This window comes from Trachinotus anak, unplaced genomic scaffold, assembly GCF_046630095.1.
Source record: "Trachinotus anak isolate AG129_WGS33_773 ecotype Australia unplaced genomic scaffold, CSIRO_AGI_Tana_v1 ptg000016l, whole genome shotgun sequence".
In the NCBI taxonomy this organism is placed as follows: domain Eukaryota; kingdom Metazoa; phylum Chordata; class Actinopteri; order Carangiformes; family Carangidae; genus Trachinotus; species Trachinotus anak.
Genome location: NW_027273867.1, coordinates 12,702,501 through 12,724,622, shown reverse-complemented (window position 1 = coordinate 12,724,622; position 22,122 = coordinate 12,702,501). Strand labels below are relative to the sequence as shown.

Here is a 22,122-nt window from a genome sequence, read left to right as displayed (position 1 = left end):
TCCATTGTGTTGTGAATATCTGCCACTGACCCTGTGGCTTTCTAAGATAAGTCAGTTGGAGGTCCTGCGGCAGAAAAACAGCCAAATCACCGTCACTCCAAACCACACAGGAGGGAGCTGGTTAAAGCCACTTCTGCGTGCTTGTATCTCACGGGTCTCATGAAACCCACCACTCCACAGTTATCAAGTGGAAAATGTAGCATAGATATCCCCAAAACCGACTGAGGAGGGCATCAATAATTTACTTTCCCAGCCTGTCTAGAAAACTTGGATCATCCTGGTTCCTGGTGGAGAATCCTGTTTACATATTTAATCTCAATCCATAATGCATAAAAACCGGCTCAGACTAATTCCTGGGGGACAACTATTGAGCAGAAAGAAGTGAGTGTTGATACAGGCAGCATGTCTGCATGAGTACAGGCAGAACAGTGAGTGATGAAATGTGTGTGCACAAACACTGATCAAAATTGTTTTTGTGTGCATGTCTGCAATGTGTCTGCTACTATACAGTAGCGTCTATGTGCATGTGTGTGTTTGATGAGCAGGTATTAATTTAAAGATAGTTTACGTAATGAGACTGGCCTGGCGTTGTGTGTGAGTCACCCCATAATAATCCACATAGCCTTTATTCAAGGGCCTGTTGCCATGGCAGCAGCTGCATCAATAGCTCGAGATGTGGATGCATCTTTCTTTCCAAAGCGCGTGTCATACTCAAGTCACGTTTGTCACAACTCCACGAAAATGATTCACTCCACCCCTCTGCTTTTGAATTTCAACACTGAAATATGAATGGGTGTGTTCATTGAAGATTAGAGTGGTTTTGTAACATATGTTAAATACTTTCTTGGACACTTCAGTGACATTCAGTGAATGCAGCTGTGTATCTCTCTGCTTTCCTCCTCCTCTGTCTCTCCCCTCTGAGAAACACAGACACACATCTACATAAGCACAATCCTACACATGTTACACTTAACAGGCTAATTCCTGAAACATACATTTATAGTTTAAAGAATATCAGTAACATGATATTCCATTTTGGAATAAAAATCTCACAAATACAAGCCTTATTATACACATGCAGAGAATGTGTGATTACGTGATTCATTCAGTTGTCAGACAATAGCATATCAGTCATCTACTGCAGGCAGATTATCATCCTTCTCAACACTGACTGAAAATACAGAGCAGATATCAGTGAAAGATAGAAAACAGCCAATCTTCAGACAGACTGTCAAAATTTTTAGCCATGTTATACCAGCACAGCTCTGGGGTATTTTAATGTCAGTCTGTTGGTCCAACACTTTGACTGAACTCTCTCAACAACTATCAAATGAACTGCCATTATATTCTGACTTTTCCTCTGGCTCCACCATCAGATTCATATTTGTGGTTCTGAGGGAAATGTCTCGACAGCTGAAATTTGGTTAAGACATTCATCGTGTTCCCCCCTCAGGATGAACTGTGCCTGCTAAACTAATGACATCCCTTTTAACCTCAGCAGCACTTTGTGCTTATTAATACATGTTAGCATGCTAAGCTGGGACAGTGCGCATGGTGAACATAATACCAGGTCAGCATTAGCATGCTAACATGCTGATGTTTGGCACAGCACCCTCACACAGTTGTGGACTCCTTTTCTCCAATATTCATCATTGTTATTGAACTGATCAAACTCTCTCAAAAATCAAGTCTTATTGTCAACATCCATCAACACTGACAGCCCAACTCGAGACTGGTTCAACTTTGACCCCTTGTTCTTAATGTTGTGCACACATACTATGCTATAAGGGATTATTTCAAACACTGTTCCAGATTTATCTCTGAATAATGTGGTTTAGATAATCTGGCTAAACCAATATGTGTCGAATATATCTGTGTAACTGCTCCTTTTTCTTGCCCGGACTGAATTTGTGCTGTCGTGTTCCCATATCTCAGCAATTAATTTGACGAGGACAACACTGTCATAACAGCTCAAACGGCCAAAGTAACATAAAACGAGACACAAATTGCAATAAAGAGAAATTGTCCTTTAACATGGAGAGTGCTAAGTTAATTGTGTGTGAAGTCAAAGCTTTTTGACTGAGGCTTTGTATTTGATTTTCCAGTAAAGATGGTGTGTGTGTGTGTGTGTCTGCTTGTATCTCAGTACCTAGTGTGGATTCTCAGCACCTTGTCATCATCTTCTGAGAACTACAGATGACTCAGAGATGGAGGGCCTTGAGGCTTATTGATGGGTATGTGCACACACACACACACACACACACACACACACACACACACACACACACACACACAGTAAATTCCTTGAAAATGGGCTCAAATGTAATTGAGAAACACAGCAGTTCGACACACCAGGTCACCATGAGCAAGGCTACAAATGGTCCAGCACTCATTTGATCAACATGTTTTTCCTGCAATCGACTGCTCCAGGGAACGACTTCTGAGAAACAAGGTTTTCACACCAGGATTCTCTCAGGTGTGTGTTTGCCTCTATATATTCTGTCTCATATTCTATGTCATCATCAGTGTTTACTATAGTCTGGCAGGCTATGTATCAATTTCCAATCTGTCGCTCTGGCATCTCATCGCAGCCTCTTTACACAGTAAATGGAGCCTTGTTATCGAGCTAGCTGCTGTCAGATCTCATCATGCCAGAGCAGGTGATTTGCAGCAACCTGGTACAGTTGCGTGTGAGTGAGTGTGTGTTTATTCTTACTCGCCAGAGGGTTAAACAGGCTAACAGGACGCAGGGCTCACTCCATCTTTTTTATTTGCAGTAGAACACTCTCATCAGTTTTTCAGGATCCAACCCGGCTTTCCTTCCTCTGGTCTTTTCCTCTGTTCATTCATTTAGTCCACCACATCTGATGTTTCATGCTTCCATCAATCTCTCCTCTCTCTCTTGCCAAGTTTCTCTCTCCTCAGAACATATTATTTTCCAGAATCTGACAAAAAAGAACATGCACCAGGCAAAGAAAAATAAACAGACTCCACACTCTCTCCTTTCATTTGTTTGACACACATTTTTAATCCGTCCACTGGTTTAACTGCACTAGTGAACTGTATGCAGTAACATGCTGCCAAAACCATGAAACCACTAGTCTAACTGGGCTCACGTCCAGCAAGGTATTGCAACTGCTGAGTGTGTGTGTGTGTGTGTGTGTGTGTGTGTGTGTTTGCAGTTAATCTGTCTTCAAACACTCGCCCACCTGCGGTAACCGGAGAGGCATGTGCCGCTGGGTTACAGTGGCCATAATTCCTTAGGATTAACTCCAAAAGAGAGGACAAAAACAAAATCTCATGTTACCCTCAGAAAGCTGTGATCCGATCTGCTGCCAGAGGTCGAAATTAAAGAACAAAAACATCAATAAAGAGCGGAGAGAGGGTAAGAGGAGAGGAAACAGAGAGGGGAGAGAAGTCCTGTGATTTGTTGGGCAGCAAAGCAGTGCTGGGTTTCACCCTCAATAATTCATGATGTGTAATGTGAGGGTCACATCATCTGTAGAGGGGAAAGGAAAAGAGAGAGGATGCAGCGACAGAGGTGAGAAATGCAAAAGAAGATGAGAAGAGAAAGAGGGAGGGAGAGAGGAAGGCAGACACTGACAGAAAACATGAAATGACATTAAAAGTAGATTAAAATAAGGTCGTAGTATGAAGCAAAATGGAAGGAAGAAGAGGATGATAAAATAAACATACAAGAAGGCAGAAAAAAGAGAAAAAAGAAAAGAGGATTTGAAAGAAGACAGATTTAAAAAAAAAAAAAAAAAAAAAAAAAAAACAGATGTAGGACTTCCTAAACTATTAATTGGAAGTGAAAATAAGAACTTCAACTTATCCAAACTGGAGAAATCAAAAGTTGTATGTACAAGTAAGTGATATGCAATATGACATGTGGTTTCAGAGAATAATCATTCACAGAACAATTTATAACATCTGTCTCATTTGATTTCCAGCACTGCTAAAGAATCCATCAACACCACTTTCTAACAGCATGAAGCTGCTTTCTGAGAGTTTTAATTAAAACTGTACAGTGTAGTGAAGAAAAATGAAGATGCCTATTTGCTTTATTTAAAGGATTATAACACTTTGAAGTGAATTTAATTAGAGAGAGAGAGAGAGAGAGAGAGAGAGAGAGAGAGAGAGAGAGAGAGAGAGAGAGAGAGAGAGAGAGAGAGAGAGAGAGAGAGAGAGAGAGAGAGAGACTGTGGGTATGAATATCAAGGGGAACATGATCTAAGTAAAGCACAGCCTCTCCTGCCAGCTCCTCCTGGGACCTTTTAGTAGGAGTCCTTATTGTGAGAGAGAACATGAGGCAGCAGTTTTTACAGACAATGTCAGGGTGACCAGACCAACCAGCACTCAACCCTGATGAACCCCAGACTTATGAGAATAGAAAATCCTTTGTTGGCACATTTACTAAATTGTCATTCTTTTTTTCCCTCAAGCTTTAATTGCCACTTAATTCAGAGCAGCCTGCACAGCCTGATACATACTAAACGCCGCCCTTTGTCATCTGGCGCGAGCTTTCCCCATGTAATTTTGTCACATGATATATACACAGTCAATTTATTAGGAACACCTTGGAGTCACCTACAACAGCCCTGCAACGAAGCCTACCTTCATGTAGGTTAAAGTGTTGATTTGTGATGAAACTGTGTTAAAGAGCTGTTGATTCAACTGTGTGATCATTTTGGAGAATGTGGTCTGTGGTTAGGTTGAACTGTTTTGTGTTATGTTGATAAGTGTGTGTGTGTGTGTGTGTGTGTGTGTGTGTGTGTGTGTGTGTGTGTTTCTATTATTTCGTTCACCCCATTCAAATCAATGGGGGCAGGCTGAATAACAGGCACAGCTCTCTGTGTAATGCAATACAGTTCAACAGCACCGCAGACTACATCCTCCAAACTGATTGGAAAAGGAAATCTTCTTAGTAAAAGTTACTGATGCTAGGTCCCATATCTCCCCCTCAGACAGGATTTTATTTTTGACTCATCTTGCCAGTATTACAAGTTGTTTCAAACAAGCTGTGGTCCAGCCACTTCTTAGAAACCTTGACTCACCCAGACTATTCCATTTCATGCTGTAATTATCATGGTTTTGGAGAAAATTTTAATCTGTTATTCTCATAAACAGCAAAAGCATGTAATCAATTATAGAATACCAGCAACCATGTAGTCATTTTTAGCCCCTTTTAACCACACAGACCATGAAAAACAAGCAGCAGCAGCAGCAACCTGAGGTCATCCTGTCAGTCAAAACCTGTGTTTTCTTAAACTGTAAAAAGTGAATCCTCTTAAACTTCTACATCCGGCTCTGGTGTGCTTAGAGCGGGTGTCATCAAGTTTCACACCATCTTGTACATTCTGACACTGAAAGAGTATATATGCTTCAGTGTGTACATCTTAATGCACTTATATGAAGACACACAGTAGCAGTCAAAAGTTTGGACACACTTTCCCATTCACTTGAATGTGTCTATGTGTGTATTGACCTATGCACTGGGTGGATTTCAAAGGAACTCATTCTAGGTCTTCATCTGATGCCTCTACAAAGAGCCTGCCTCACCACAGGGGCCTGTGTGTGTGTGTGTGTGTGTGTGTGTGTGTGTGACAAAAAGTGCACCATCCTTTATCTGAGAGCTGAGACAAAAGCCCACTGACATGGTGCAGAGGACGACGAGTTATTGTTGCTCCGAGCGTGACACCTTCACACACACACTAGCCACACGATGGTCATGTTACACCCTCGAGGAGAGGTGTGTATATGTCAGAAATACACACACCCTCACACGCTCTGAGGTTCATATAGAACAGTGACCGCAACCTTTTTCTCAGACATACTAACATACTCACTTCCGATGCTTATGTTGGTTCGGGTAACTTTGCAAATTTGTTGAGCTCCACAATCTTTTCAACCCTGAACCTGCTGAAATACATTCTGGTGTACAAATAACCTGAGATAGAATATTAACACAGAAAGATACACCATCTTCCCAAGAAAAAAATACGACAGACAGAAAGAGTACACAGAAACGAAGAATCTTAAAAATGCTACTTTGTAATGCCTAGTTGCTCCTCAACACACACACACACACACACACACACACACACACACACACACACACACACACACACACAGAGGAAGAAAGACAAAAGGAAGACGACAAAAGGAAAAGGAGGAAGGCTGGGGTCAGGGTTTAGAAATATGGCCTCTAGATTCAACCCAGGAAGGAAGTGCCATAATGTAGGAGCCTCAAAATGCATGACTACATACCAGCAAGGTACAAAGACAACACTCAGACCAAATGATTGCTTCATAAACAACAAAGCACCACATGATTTTTGTGAATTCAGTACAGCATGCTCTGACATTGTGTGGGACTCTCAGCAGGCCTCTATTTGTGACAAACCCGCCCTGGTTCTCACTGCACCTCTGCAACCAGGATATCCTGTCAAATGTCAGTACCAGCAGCTTGTAACAACACTGTACAGCAGCCAACCGACCTCCTGCAGAGGCGTGAGCCCACTATGGGGACACAGAGTCAACTCTCGCACTTATACTGACCACATATAATGCAGGACTGTACTATATGTGTGCCCTTGTATCTAAATCTGCACACACAGGAGAACAAGTGAGGCATGGACCTACAGTGTATTGCTGAACAAGGTACAAGCCCAGCCTAAATAATGTGTTGCGAGCAAGGCAGGCCAGCAATTTGAGGTAAACAAGTGAGTCAGAAACAATTAGAGGTACTTGGACGGCATTCTGCAAACCCTGATAATCAAAACACTGGAACGTTTAGAGACGAGGAGACAAAAAAAACAAAAAAACAAAACAAAACAAAAGAATACACTTGCCAAAAAAACGAGGCAAAATTAGGCCTACAGGCACACAGCTAATCCATAATGTGTATTGTGAAAGAACCTTCAGATTGCCAAGTAACTGTTTTCCAATGCAGCAGAATTATCAGCTGTGTTTGCATGCTCTCTCTTTATCCATTCTGAAATCATAAACTACAGACACCACATTTCCACCCCCCAGAAACCATGAGGCCACAGTGCTCAACTGTCTTAAAAGCACATCCGCTCTTTGACATTTCCATTCTTTTCTGGTTAGATGTGGAAAACCAACAGCGTGACCCATCACAGATCAGCCAGCAAGCATGTCCAGTACATACCAGGAGATTTACTACTCCAGAATGCAAACATCTAACCACAATGTTCGTGCCTCCTGGTGACACACAGGAGAGGAAAGGAGGCAGGAGAGTGCACAGAGCCGCACCCTGAGGCCTACTGCATCCTGTGTAGCATGAAGAAAGAGTGTTAAAAAAAAAAAAAACACTACGAAGATGTGAGTACTCACCCGGAAAACTCGACAACCAAGAGGCCCAGTAGGTTCTCCCCCAGTCAACCTGCTTCTTGTGTTAACAACCGCTAAAAGCAGATAGAGAAGGCGGCTCTTTTCTAAGCTAGGCTAGTCTGAGTATCTGCCTTCAAATGAAGTGCCTTCAGCATCATAAGCTACAGACAAAGACTTCAGATGTCAGGCAAAAGAGCAACCAAGAGAGTGCTGAGAGAGACAGGCAGAAGGAGGAAGTAGGCGTTTGTCGAGTAAAGAGGAAATAGGTCTGCCGGGCGAAAAAAGCGGCAAAATTCAAAGTGAAGATGACAGCAAGCAAGAGGAGACTGCTGCCGTCTAACGTTAGGACTCACATGTAAAAAAAAGACGAACCATGCATCTGAATTATCACTGTAAATTAAAAGCACACTTAATTGAGCTGCTTGGATTCATTAACAGCAGTTAAACCTCATAAATATCTCATTAGTGTCCACCTCCTCCAGTGAATCACTGTGAGATAAAACTACTGGGGCCTTAAAGCCTGTTCGCTTAGCTTAGCATAAAGACTGGAGAAGGTGAGATTTACTCTTACATTCATGCTTTTATCCAAAGAGACTTAGAAGTGAGGGAAAACACTGAAACTTCAGTGCAGTAGGAGACGTGCAGAGGCAGGTTAGCTGATTTTCCATTACAGCGAACAACATGTTATCAATCCTGTTATCTAACTCTTCGCAAGAAAGCAAATAAGGGTATTTTGCTAACCTACAAGATATGCAGCAGGCTATACAGGATAGGCATCATACTGACACAGCTCACATTTTTACTCCCCCCCCCTCCCAAAATCACTACTGACGCAACAAAGCCAGAACAGTCTACAACAAACACCAGCAGAGTGAGTCAGACGGTTTGGTTGTCACAAAACAGCTCTGATCATGAGCTAAGAGGCTCAGTGCCCAAATGAAACATTTACTGTTTGAGCAGGGCAATGACATCTTCATTTCAGACTGAGAGCTCAACGGACCATCTGCGCAAGTGTCAAATAAAACAGATGTTTACTCCACCCAGGCTGAGGTCAACTTTGGTTCGTATGAACCTCATAAATGCAAACATCCAGGACTTTTAGTTCTGAGTCAAACTCCCACAGGACCTCAGAAAGAGATGTATCCAAGTTAGCAAAACCTTTCAAGGCAGCAACACCAGTGTAAACAAAACAAGCTAATAGAAACATATCATATCCCTAGTGAGTTTTTGTTTTAGAACATAACAGAAAGAAGACAGGGCTGTGTGTGAGCTGACAGGTCATGTGGTTAGTCTTTGTTGAAGCCAAACATACACACAATGGAGAGCTGAGGAAGTGAAAAACTTAAGAGAACGTCTGTCACTAATGAGTCCCTGCTAGACAGGGAAAAATATTGTGTGAGAGTGACAGGGAAACAGAGTGAGCAGTGCTGAGTCAGTCAGCTCACTGGGGACTCTGCCCAGCTCCATGTCAAAGCTTTAATAATCTATCCAAACTATCCCAGTTCCCTTGTGAATACCATGACTCCGTGCACTCCTTCAGCCCAACTGACCCATCCAGGATGTTGCACCATGTCTGTCTTCAACCTTATAAAATTCCCCCAAGTTGCTCCCTTCTGCTCTCCCTCCACAGGCTGCATGCTTTTGCCAAAATTCAAAACCTGTATGTTTGGGTACAACAATGTTAGGGAATGTCCATCTGTCATTCCTTTGAAGCAGTACAGATATATAGTCAAAAAGGTGTCATTTGTAATCATATTACCAAACCCTCCTGACTTTAATCCTAATGAGAAATGAGAAATGCAAACAGAATCGTTTTTTTCAGCCATATCCTGGTGGAAATGTCTGGAACATATTTAGCATGGCTGGAGAAGTTTTATGATGTTTTTCCGTAAATACTTGTTACTATTTTTACGACAAACAAAACTTCAAGGTGACCACAGCTGTTGTTCTCCCTGAACGGTTCACAACCAGTTTTAAAGCCTGCAAATGATGAGTGGCTGATACCAAAGGGCAGAGTATCAAGTTTCCTCTGGAGCCGCTAAAACGTTTGTAATCATGACCTGCTATGTTTATATGTATGTAATTTGTTCTGTGCTTGTCAACCCATCAGCAGATCTAAAGATAGGCAGAAAGAAAAGGTCTTTTTGATTGGATCCAGGAGCAGCAGATTGTCATTTGGTCAGAGTCCTAACCTGTCTACAGCTGTCTGCCTCGGCTGTTTTGTTGTTCCAATCAGAAACCATTCAGCCTTAGTACGCAAGACTGGCTGTGCTGAAGCAATGTGTGAAAGAAAAATGTGAGACATAATTTTTCAAAATCAGATATTATTGACTGGCAAAAGAAGGAATCTTTTTTCTAGTGTAGCAGTAACTTGGAGATAATCATTTTATTTACAAGGCATGAAAAATTTGAAATTTGTGCAGCAGTAAGATACTAGTGTACAGAAGTGTATACAAAATATAATGAGGAGTGCAGTAAACTGGATAAGTACTGTAGCTTGTACCGAATCCAAAATCTAGTTAGCTGCAGTATTTTTTTTTTTTGTTGTTGAAACATGCTTTAAAACATATCTTCATGTGGAGAGGTGCTTTTGTGACCAGACTCATTGAACAGCCTGACAGCAGTGAAGAGATATTCCCCTCAAAATTTTTTGAGCAAGCCTCATTCTTCATTTCTTCAATTCATGGCTGTCAATCAATATATGCTCACACTGAGGCTTCAAGGTAGTTATTAGCTGCTGGAAAAGGGTCTCTATGGCTGACACACAGGTTGTGGGAGGTATGGTTTGTTTTTGAGTCTCATTCTAGAGGGTTAGCTTGATTTCCAGAATTTGCATTTTGCACCTTTGAAATAAAAATATAAGAGGTAATTACGTACGTAAACTTTTTTTTAAGATGTTTGTTAGTCATTGTAGCAACAGCCTGACTAATGATCAAAATAGATGTTGATTATTTTCATTTGTCTCATTCAGCTGTGGCCCTGACCCTGTCCCACACTACTACTGTTTGTATTGTGTGTGATTCAGGAGTTTGAGCTTATGATTACACGCCACTCTAAATGGCTCTTGCTGTGAACTGCAGATTTGGAATAATAGTGTAAATGTCATGTAGTGTTTCATAACCCCTCTTTCCCATTTTTTTCAAACATGAAATAAATTTGCACATTCCCACTGTCAGTTTGCAGAGGAGGTTGTGAGGCAAAGATAATTCCATGACACCTCAGGGGATCATCTATTATTCAAAACCACATTTCAATTTATTCCACTTGAAGAGGAGCAACATGCCTTACTTGTAATCATCAAACTCAAGCAGTTAAGATCCATGCATTTCAACATACAGTGGTCTGTGTTACATATGGTTACTGAAGACAACAGAAATCTGGGCCACATTTTAGTTTCCAAACTGCACATCATCTTGCAAAACAACACCTCACAAGTAGGTGTATGATCACACAATACCCTGCTTCCTAAAACAACCCGAGCTCTAAAAACAGAACGATAACTATCTCATTTGGCCTTGTTCACAAAACAACTGCCTGTGGCTGGCTGCTAAGCTAACATATGCTAGTTGTTTTTATGCAAATGATTAAACACTAGCTGTCAGCCTGCAGAAACACAGAGTCCTAGTATTCCCACACTGAACAGGATCCTGGCAGAGAGGCCGAATTCCTGCTCAGGAAGTCTGAACTGGAGAAGATTTACTAGAGGCAACCTGTAATGAAATTATCATGGTTATCAAGATCTCCATTGAATTACAGTTTGGAGTCCAGATCAGCATCATCATCATCAACAACACTCTGCTATGTATGCATATGCTGGTCTGCAAACCATCAAAACAAACAGTAATGCATGATTATATTAGTGTCAATTCAGAAGACCCATAATGAGAACTTGACAGAAGAGTTTAACAGAAATGGGACATGGATGCAGTATAATTTCCTTCCTTTATTTTCTGGACAAAGAAATGGACAAATACTGACAGTTAAAAACAGACTTCTGCTGTAAAATATAGTATCAGTGAAGACCACAGAGACAAAGTTAATAGGTGCACAAACTGAAATCTATAGCAGCCACTTAATTGGACCAAACACTCCTGGGTCTATCTCACTGCATTAAATGTCAAGTACAGTTACACTGTTAGTTGGGTCTCACTGCCCACAGGTTGTGCAAGGATCCTCTCATTATCCTCTGTGATAGTTTATAATCACAATAATTGGGACATGGTCACACAGGCTAATGTGCTGCAGACTCTTCGCTTGTCTCAGTTTAACACAACACAGGTTTAGTTGGAAATGGACTAAAACAGTGTGTACAGCACAGCGGAGAGGCGGCAAAAAGAAGCAAACAAAAAACTGCATAAACTAGGCAGCCTACACGTCCTCATGCTGTGATTATGCTGGTGTAATAAATGCTTAGTTTAGTACATTCTTTGTACAAAGTTTGAACGTTTTATGCTTTTGGTTTGTTCATCAGTATCAACTGTGTTAATTACCCAAATCCTTACACTGTCTGTGCACAGCCACAGTCAGCAAAGCACCAGCAGGGCACACGTTCAGATCATCAAGCCATTTTCCTTTTGCCTTTCCCTCCCATCTGTAATGCAGCAAGAAAAAATGAAAGCAAATATCTAAATATACAAATAAGCCCGACTCTGTCCAAAGGCAACAAAATCATCTCACCTCTAAATCTCATGAATTTGTCATTTCTCTCAACATTTTACACTCTGGCTTTGGTGCAGATGAAACAAACACGATATAACATGGCATTTAGAGAGCTTCACAAGTGCTGGTAGGCAGATTTAGTTACTTTTTAATATAACCACAGGAGCATGTTTTCTGTGTTTCCACTTTTTATGCTAAGCTGAGCTAAACTAACCGTCTTCTACTGACAGCTTCAGGTTTACCGTTCAGACATATGAGTGGTATCGATCTTCTCACCAAACTCTCAACAAGAAGGTGAATAAGCGTATATCCCAAAATATCCCTGTTGATCATCCTCACTGTTCCCTGATCGGTCTCAACTGATGATATTTTGGGATATTTAAGTGCTTATGAAACATTACCTGCACCATTAAAATACCCCAGTGTGTGTATTTTAATCCTGTGCACTTACAGCATGTGTATTCGAGAGCGTTATGTAAGGTGACTATTACACATGTTGTTTTTCCTCCATTGCCTCGCTAACTGAAACACAATAGGCTATGTGCTCTGTTCACACACACAACCTCTTTTCTCTTTAGATTTAAAAATAACATGCCATCCTCCCCCATTACATAACTCAATATCAGTCAGCATCAAGGTCGGCAGTTGAGAGCTTAAAAACAGAAAAGAGGAGCACAATTAGGTGTTTACCCTGGAAGCCTTTTCACTGCCAGTTATGAGAGTGTGTGTGTGTGTGTGTGTGTGTGTGTGAGAGAGAGAGCCCACAGGCTTAGTGAGTCACTGACAGTGTGACCTTCTGCTCTCAGGCTTCGCAGCTCTGTTGGAAACAGCCTATCCAGGTCAAACACCCACTCTCCGCGGTGTATTTCTTCCAACTGACAGATATAGGAGGACTGAGTTATGGAAATACTGTCTGATCCGGAGTCGATCCAAACCCGGAAATTCCTGCAGCAGCAGGAAACATTAAGATTGCTGTGATGAGAGCAATCAGTGTACCATGTTGTACACTTGCTGACTTGTGCAATTAGCAAATAAACATTAGTATCTATTTAAGTGGTAAGTGGGTTGAGATTTTTAGAAATAGGGATTTACTGTATCATAAATACAGCTAGTATTACCATGAAAGACACCGCACCATCACAATTTCCTTCAAAAAATTCTGTGCCCTCCACCACTCGTCCATTCTGATCTTCACCAGAAGGCTTTTATGGACCTCAGACTAAATTCTGAGGCTGATAACAGTGGTTTCTAAAACCTTAAATTACCTCAGCTTTACCCAGAGCAGAGATGCGGGTTAGGGAGAAAGAAATGTCAGCTATGCTATGTGCATCCCCCCGCAGACTCCACAGCGGCTGGTCTGGCTGCAGGCCCGTGGGGTCTTTGGCGTAATCAACTTACATAGCTGGACCATTAGGATGAAGCTGGAAAGAATATTTATTTAAAGGAACAGACTGGAATCAGTAATGTGACTGATTTTTAATACTCAAAACAGCAACAGTGTATGGATATAGTCATCACACTGACAACGAAGGGGATTCAACCAAGCGTTTAGTACATACTACATACTACATACTTGTGTACAGTACTACATTATATTATAAGGACATTCCTTATTAAAGATTAGTTAAACAGAAAAACTCGAACTGCAAGATGCAAGTAGTCTGAAAAATCGTATGCCCTCCAGAACTCAGAAAATCTTGAGCATTACAATGCTCCAGATGCCCTTTTTACAGTGGTGTAATATTGCATTAAAACAAGAGAGTACCAAAGAAACAGTTTGATATTTTGGGAAAGTACACTTACTAACTTTCTTGCCAAGAGTTTGATTAAAAGATTCATATCACTTTCATATATGTTAGTTCACTAATTAACATGTTTATATCTCGTTTCTTTCATCTGAACAAAAATCAAAGTGTTGAAAAGAGACAAGTTGCCGGGTGGCCAGTGGAGACACAATGAAGTCACTGCACTCAGCCAATAGTCTGATTCATAACCCCACAAAAATAAAACCACAGCTTACTGGTTTTAAATTTTGGTGTACTTCATCTTAAAAGTTGAGCTTCAAAATCAAATCAAAAAGTTCTCTCTCTTAACATTGACACATAGGGAAATAGAAAAGATGGAAGAGTGGTGAGAAGAGAAGAAAAACATTTTGCCCACTGTGAGATCCTAAACTTTTCCATCTTTTTTATCAGAAGCATAGTTGGAGTACATTTTTTCAATATCATGACATATCCAACGAGTACTAAAAACTGGAGCAGGCTCAAGAGAGTCAAAAGAAATGCAACAGAAATGTACCTTGTTTTCATGGACATAACTGTTCGTGATGTAGCAAAACATCAAAGTGCAATTCTTCAAAAGCAGCAGAGAGTGGGGGCAGCGACAGGGAAAGGTTTGACCAGAGCCCCCCCACCCCCCAACTGATGACTGCACACAACAATGATTGGAGCCTCTGGGGCCACGCTTCAAGGAACAAGCCATCCTGAAAAAGATCGGTAGACCCCTATCTGTGTGTGTGTGTGTGTGTGTGTGTGTGTGTGTGTGAGTGAGTGAGTGTGTGTGTGTGTGTGTGTGTGTGTGTGTGTGTGTGTGTGTTTGGGTATGTAAAGAGGGGATGGAACCACACAAAAACCCTGCCAGGTCACATGATTGAGGCGGGGACGAACGGTGCTTTTTGGTTGGTCAGAGAGGGGAAGTCATGGAAACAGATCTATAGTCCCATTGTCTAACTGTGAAGCCTGTATGTCTGTGTGTGTGTGTGTGTGTGTGTGTGTGTTGGAGGAGGTGGGAGGCTTTGTGTCATCAGGAGGGACGAGCACAGCGTTCTTCATTCACAAGCTTAAAAACGCCTCCATCATCAAGTGACCTTGACTACTCTAACAGAACAGACAGCACATCCCAGCATCGCTCTCACACCCCCTCTCATTCCAAGTGAGGGCATTTCAGAGAAGGCAAACAACCACATAAATATAGGCTGCCTTTTGTCTACAATAATCGTGCTGTCATTGAAAAACAAAAAAAACAGACATTAAGTTATAGCTACAGTTTCCACATTATGTAAGTAATCAAACCATGTAACTGCAGGGCAAATCAATAACTCTTCTCCTACACAGTGTCATGACAGGCATGCTTTACCCACCACATGCCTGCGAGACTGGTTCATACAAACTCTGTTAAAGAAATAAAAAACAATCCTTAAAAAGGCAGCAGTTGGAAAATCAAATTGCTTTTCATTCAGTTCTAGAAAAAAAAATGTTTTAAAAAGGTAGAAATTGTTTTTAAAAATCCGTACTCATTCATAATGTTTGAACTGGCCCCTGCCATTCAGCTGGGTCACGCTCAAATGTCTTTCAGTTCTACTAAAAGTTTAGCAACAAAAAAAAAAAACCCACTGAAATCCCACTTCCTCAAAGTGCTAAAATTACGCCCGAGACAGCGGGGGGGAGTACCAGACAAAAGGTTATTATGGAAAAGATGGGCACACAACCACAAGTGTATATGCAAGCACAAGACAACAGACATATAACTGCCTTTAATATTCTGCTCTGTGGGGTTTCTCATTCATAAAACACAGACAGTGCTTATCACTTCCCAGCTAACCCAATATGGTTCTTGAGGGATTTTCCATCTCTCAACTGGATTATCGCTGTTCATGAGGAAGATAGCACACAGAGTCCATACCAACACTAATTGAAAACCAAAAAAAACAGCAGGTGCTATAGGAAGTTACTTCCACACACACACACACACACACACACACACACACACACACACACACACACACACACACAAAAGCCCACGAACCCACAAAAAGAGCAGTGCACTCTGCCGACCAGGCATGAGTCGTGTTTAAGTCCCAGAATAAAGCAGTGGGGATTATGCAAGAACAATACTGTAGCTAAAGGCTTAGTTTCACTCATTTTAGAGAGAAAGGAGAACTTTTCTGTTCTCCAGAGCATGGCCAGTGTGGCAGAATATGGTAATATTATAATGAAGTGTTAGGCTTCATACGTTACGGTGCCCATCTTGTTAAACAACCTTCTCTCCAAAATGAATGGATGGAGGAAATGGTGCAAACTGCTGGTACAACCTCCATACCATGTGTTAATGACATATTTCTACGGTAATTTACTATATACTGTACGTCTTGAATTTTGGATATGTAGCATTTAAAATGTTCTTGAAAGTAAGATTCAAAAAGTCCTGAGCTTCAAATTCAGCTTCAACAAGTGAATTCACTGTACGAGTGCTTTCAAGAAAAGAGGAAAATAACATGTTTTTAAATTACACTTTGATCTAAGTTATTGAAACATGGAGCCTGAACCAACCCTCACTGATGCTGGGAGAGAGGGCTGCAGCATCACGCCCTGCAGACACATCTAACGACTTACAAAAACACTCTACTTGAAATAAAACTGTGTCTGATATTATTGTCCACAAAAAGGTCGATACATCTATCTAAAAAAAATAAAGAAGTACACCTTCTCTTTCGCCCTCATTAAAAATCTGTATATGTGATGGAAGTTTTAGTTTTCTATGTCACATTGTGTAAGTTTCATAATGGATCACAGTTTGTGTCCAAACTAGTTGTGATGTCATAAGATCATGCTGCTACATAGAGGTTTACAAACATCACAGTGAGGTACCAATAAGAAAAACACATTTCTGAAAAAAGGAGGACTTTTAATCTCACTGTGGAACAGTTCAGAAAACATCATATTTGGTTTTATTTTTATAGCTAAATGGTGCTGTCGGGTCACATTTCAAATGATTTGATAAGTTTGGTTCTTACAGTCCACGTTTTGTAAAAACACTAATGTGATGTAATACAATCGCTGATTTGACTAAACCTATAAATTGTCTGGTAGATTTGAGAGATCCAAACTCCACTATGACCTTTTAAACAAAATGTCAAACAATACACTAAGCACTTTCATGCAACTGTCCACTGCAAAAGCATTACAATTATGAATACAGTCTTAGTGGGGTTTTAAACTAAAAGGTTAGCAGCATGCTGATGACTAGACAGCTTTTTCAGACCTGCTTTGTTACATTACAGGAGCTTAACTCCCTCTCCTCAAAGTGCTGGCAGGGCTGGCATGTGCTCCATCGAGTTAAATGGGATCTGAAGGATTGGGCATCCCGGGTCAGGGAATTTCCATTGCAAATGATTGCTGAGCCACCAAGACCAGGCTTTCATATTGTTCAGCATTTAGACAAACAAAACGCAACCAGGACTGCCGTCAGATGGTTTCGCCTACAGTCTCACACAGAGGAAGACAGTGTATAAGTCTTTAATTGCGAAATTTCCCCATTAAACCTTGATGCACAGAAAGAGTTTCTGGGGGTTTTGGTGCCTTTGGTACAGGCAGGGTTAACACCAGCTCGACACAAACACTATAGTTTTTAAAAAATCCTGTTATCAATATTTGTGGTATCGTGGTTGTATAAAAATGCCTTGTACCTTATATATTAAAACATTACTTGAAAAGTTTTTAATGTCATCATCATCTCTGACTCCAAAGTTCAAGACAACCAATTTTATGGCTGGATGATTGTGTTTCTTGCTAAAATTTAAGCAGCAAGTTTTCTTTGATTCTGTCTCTTTTTATTTCATTTTAATTATTTTGTTTTTTGAACTGTTTTTCTTTCATCTCTCTCACATACACACTACTTTCATTTTTGTTTCTGACCACTCAGCCCATGAAACTTTGGTCCTATGGCGCAACGCTGTTTTTCCATTTGCTTCTGCAACTTTGGGAGAAATTAGGAGTGTTTGGTTTGATGCAATGAAACTCCCTGCTGCTTCCTGCAAACAGTGCAGTCATTTTCATGTAAGAAATATCTGCATAAAAGGCATGAAAAGAAAAAGAAAAAAACCCCCTAAGACCAGACTTGCAGAAACACGAACGTCAGTATCTCGGCCAGCTCTAGGCTAAACTTTGAGCTCTCCGTATCGCTGAAGTGAGCTGATGCTGAGGGATCTGATACTGCAGGTCGTGCTGACTGAGGTGGATCCACACTCCTTACATTTCAACTAATCTAAATTAGAAAATGTCAGTGTTTGTTTGTGAGAATGTTTACATAAAAATGGATAAAAGAGGATACAATTTACGGGAACCATTAGATACTGGTCAAAGGGTGGCTTGTGCAAAGATGTGTGCAAAAATTTAAAAAAGAAAATGTAATGAATACACATAAATGCATAAAATATAACATGAAGACATATGATTATACTATACTCTTTGCCTGGTGAATGCACATCACTCCTCAGCCCTGCAGGCCTTTTAATTTTGCCATCTCTGTTGTGGAATCATACAACACTTTAAAGTGTGTGACATTTCTGTGCTATCGATAATTTGGACGGTCATGACCTGCTGCTGCAGTGCTACACACATCATATACATCTCTTAATGGAAACATGGTCTCCACTTAGCTAAATTCAATAGCTCACAGGATTACCATCCTCACTGGAGCATGTAATAAGCAAAAGGTCATATCATCATCATAACTCAACAAACCATAATCCACTGCTGCCTCTTTAATGGCTTTTAAACTGTGTCAAGGCCCGAATTGCTGCCACCGGTGAGGTTTTTTAATGAACAGGCCCTCCTCTGAAGTGCCAGTCTGCCAGTCATTCTGCTCAGTTTTGAATGCCGTGTCACTCTATCCCCTGTTGGGTTGCGCTAGCCTAGATCGAGATGTGCGAAGAGCCTGAGAACATTTGGGATTGATTTGGGGCTATTTTTACTTGTCCTACTTGAACTAAATGGTTCAGATACTCAGAGGAAGAAGTCAGGCGCTGAAAAGGCTTATTGAACTCCTAAAAAAAAAAAAAAGAAATCATTGGAAAGCTAAATGGTGGTGGAAGAGTGAACACTTCAGTGTAGAGCTTTCAGAGAAAAAAAAGCACCTTTTAATAGAAGAGAGGTATACACTACAGAGCACATCCTCCAGCCATTGGTCTATTATTTAAAAGGGTACTGGCATTCAGAGGGGTGAAAATTAATGTGCTGGGAAAGATAAATACCCTTGTGAACGCACACAGCAGACAGGTTTAATAAAAGAATGGTGGTATAAGCTGTCTCAAATGACCTTGCACCTCGATAGACTCAATGCACACAGTAACAGCATTTCCTCCAGAAGCCACACAGGCCTGCATACAGCGCTCCCCTCCACCAGAGCAGATATTACTCCTCTTATTAAACCATAACTCAGGAGAGAACACAGGCTCTCAACAACACTCATTATCTAAGCATATAGCAAACAGGCTACTGGGCGATGTTGCTGGCGCTACAATTATGTTAGCACTGATGACTATCATCGCGAGTGTAATAAGCGCTCTACAGGAGCACTGACATTATGGGAGATGGTTCTGGGCTCTCCTGTGGAAATGTCCCACCACCACTGCCAGCTCTCTCTGTGTGGTATAAAGTCATGCAAACATGCACACACACACACACACACACACAGGCTGTGGACAAGACTAATGTAAAGCTCGACTGTGTATCTGGTCTAGGTGCTGTGAAAGGATTCAGTCACTTCACAGATCAGCCATCTACTCGCTGTGACTGGCACAAGTGAGTGGGAACAAAGGAGTCACTGTGGCTGTCACACACACTCCTCGTTACACTCACCCTTTGCTCTGCCAGCTGTCTCTCTGTCCCCTCCCAAAGCCTCCCCCCCAGCTGTGGCTATACATCAAGCAACGCTTAATTCAACACACACACTCACACGCAGGGAAAGACACCCACCGGCACACATGATTTGGGTGGCTTCAGGACCTGACTTCACCAAAACACTCTCTGCCTCCCTGCTGGGTGCTCTTTGCCTATCCGCCATACAGGCTGACTGGCTGACTTACTGCACTGTTGGAGGCACTGTGTTATTCACCAACCACCAACGGCTCATCAGTATCACACCACTGCACACAGCCACAACGCATGAGCTCATGCTTGCTACGAATAATACACTGAAGCTGATTTTCAAAAATATTTTCCATGTATGTCTTTTTTTTTTTTTTTTTGCCTGAGAGTACTGTCTCACAGATGCTTGTTATTGTTCTTTTGCTCTTTGCTCCAAGACTCTTTGTCCAACCTCCACTTCACGCATGCCACGCCCTTTCACCACAATGTCCTCCCCTTTCCCGACAGATGCCCTGTGCCCAGCTTTTGGGCTCACCCTTTAATTTGCTAACCCCTAAGCTCTGCCTTTAGCCTCCCACTCTCCACTGCCTTCCTATTATTTATTTATCCCCCACATCTTTTTTTTTTTTTTTTAAACCATATGCTACACCCATGCCCTCCCTTCCCTGTGTTTACCCACTGGCAGGCCCCAGCCCTGCCTGCCTGGTCAGTCACGAGCCAGCGCCGAGGCCAGCTCGGCCTCCACCCTAGCAGTGTGGTGACTGCCGCTGCTTGAACACTTTCATCCCTCCTGCGTGCCCAGCCCAAGCCCTGCGAAGCCATTCATTGGGGCTTTGCTCGTGGCTGCCGCATTATTGTCAAGTTATAGTACAACTGAGGGAGGAGCTTCACTTGTGGTCCAGAGCCAGTGACAAGAGTTGAAATGAGGCTGGAGTTAGGCTATTTATGGACTGGGGCATAGGATTCAAAGGACTTGATTTTTGCCTTTTATGGGTTAATTGCATGTAACCCACATTTATGTGAAACAGAGAGAGAGAGAGAGAGAGAGAGAGAGAGAGAGAGAGAGAGAGAGAGAGAGAGAGAGAGAGAGAGAGAGAGAGAGAGGAAAAGAGGGGGAAGAGAGGGGGAAAGAAAAACACAAGTGGAGGGCATTCCTCAGGCCAGGCTTTCATTGCTGTGGGTACGATGTCATTGAAATGATGTAATCGGTGCATAACAGCCCCCCATACATCTATTCACAGAGTACATGGAAACAGACTGGACATGTTTCACTTGTCAGCCTGCCCTGTAATTGACACTGAGGTACATTAACAGCTAACCACATTTGTGTTGAGTTGTTGGGTTGTGTCTACACTTGTTGACCTTTCTCTTCACACTTTCTGTCAGGAAACAGATCGGTACACCTGCAGATATCGGCAGGAAGTGGCTCACTTCGGTTCCGAAAAGGCGCGCTCCACTACTGCAGTTACTCATTTTGGAATTAACTCACACCTGAAACTTCTTCTACTTTGTACATAAAAAAAAAGAAAAAAAAGAAAAAAAAAACTTTTAAAGACTGTTCTGCATCCAGTATCTCTTCCGTTATTGCACAAATGCCTCTGGTATTTCCTGTGCCTTTCTTCCACACTACTGTCTGGGCTGGAAAATGCAGCCAGACAAGTCGAGGACACACACACACACACACACACAAAAAATACAAACACAGAGTGTTAAGCTTCCCCTCCAGACAACAAAAGAACAGACACAGCAACAAGCCCCGAAGGCAACATTAAACCCAGCTAGTCTGCCACTACAATACCCCTCTTCTCTCAATAGAGAGCCATGCTGAGCCCAACTGAGCTGAGCTATACCGTGTTATTCTTCAGTTTTTAGCATAGCTGGGAGTAAGACAAGGACTAGGCGCACTGACAACGTGTAACATCCACAGGAAATGGAAAACCCTGATGTGTGGCCAGCACAGACCAGCCAGGGTGACACGGGGTAAGGCAGGTGGTTTACAGATGGAGAGAATCTGCTCAGGCTACAGACAGCATCACAATCCAAAGCTCCACACAATGGCTCGACTGAGTCTGAGAGACAACAGAACACTCCTTGCTGTTTGTTCTCAGATGAGAGAGAAAACCTGTATATATAGACACAACAACATGGCTGGCAGGAATGACAAGAAGCAAAAAGACTGATAAGCACAAGACAGGAAGTGGGACGCAAGACTGGCTGTCCTATGGGTGTCTTCACAGCCAATATATGCTGCTTCACTCCAGAGTTTATTAACATATTTTTGAAGTGAGCCACCGGCCTCATAATTTGTTGTAATTATTCAGCTCTGCCTCATAAGGCAGAAAAGAGACAAATAAATGTTTGATGGTGATGTGTCTGTATGTGTTTATGCTCATCCATTAATATAAGTCTGATATACATAATAAGCCAAACAGCCTGGGAAATGAACAGGAACAATTTTAAA

The 22,122-nt window shown here is 41.7% G+C and overlaps 1 protein-coding gene across 5 annotated transcripts in view; it reads right to left on the bottom strand.

Moving 5' to 3' along the window:
• elmo1 (engulfment and cell motility 1 (ced-12 homolog, C. elegans)) overlaps positions 1-22,122 on the bottom strand; it is a 98,320-nt gene that overhangs the window by 67,835 nt on the left and 8,363 nt on the right. Inside the window, exon 1 of one of the 5 annotated variants that reach the window (XM_071499674.1) lies at positions 7,360-7,583. The exons of the other annotated variants lie outside the window; for them this stretch is intronic. The gene's annotated coding sequence lies outside the window, so the exon portion shown is untranslated. Of the gene's footprint in view, positions 1-7,359; positions 7,584-22,122 lie in introns of those variants that run through there. 5 annotated transcript variants of the gene reach the window in all.